Source organism: Pteropus vampyrus, unplaced genomic scaffold (genome assembly GCF_000151845.1).
Source record: "Pteropus vampyrus isolate Shadow unplaced genomic scaffold, Pvam_2.0 Scaffold49, whole genome shotgun sequence".
Lineage (NCBI taxonomy): Eukaryota > Metazoa > Chordata > Mammalia > Chiroptera > Pteropodidae > Pteropus > Pteropus vampyrus.
The window spans coordinates 5369069-5369639 of NW_011888830.1; positions in this window are offsets into that span (position 1 = coordinate 5369069).

Here is a 571-nt window from a genome sequence, read left to right on the forward strand (position 1 = left end):
GTCACTGGCGGATACTACTGAAAAAATAAAAATAAAAAAAGCAGAATTCAAGGAAGAGGCCAAAATGTCCTTTATTTGAAGAACAGTTTTTTTGTTTTGTTTTGTTTTGTTTTGTTTTGTTGCGAGTAGCCCACGAAGTAAATCTCATGCTCTCAGAAGAGTTCAGTGGCTTCAAAGCTGCTGACGAATCGACAAAGTATGTCGTTGACATGACTTTACTCTCAGGAAATGCTCAGATTCGATATTGCCATTTTTGGGTTCTGCAGACTGGCCTGCTCCCACATCATCTTGCCAGTAAGCAAGGCAGACTGCTCCTTTTTTTGAAAAACAAGTTTTTAAATATTCTGTTGGGAAACTTTGTTATGCCTCAGATCCATTTTGCTCAGCTTTTTTTTTTTTTAACTTTTAAGTTCTGCCCTTGTCCTATGCAGATTTCATCCATTTCCTCTGCCGAGATTTCCAATATTCCGTCCTGTTGGGATCGTGTCCTCCAGGCGGACAATCACTTCTTCAAACCCTCACAGCCAAGCCAGTTGTGTGAAGACACATTCTGTGTCCTTTGTACTATGAA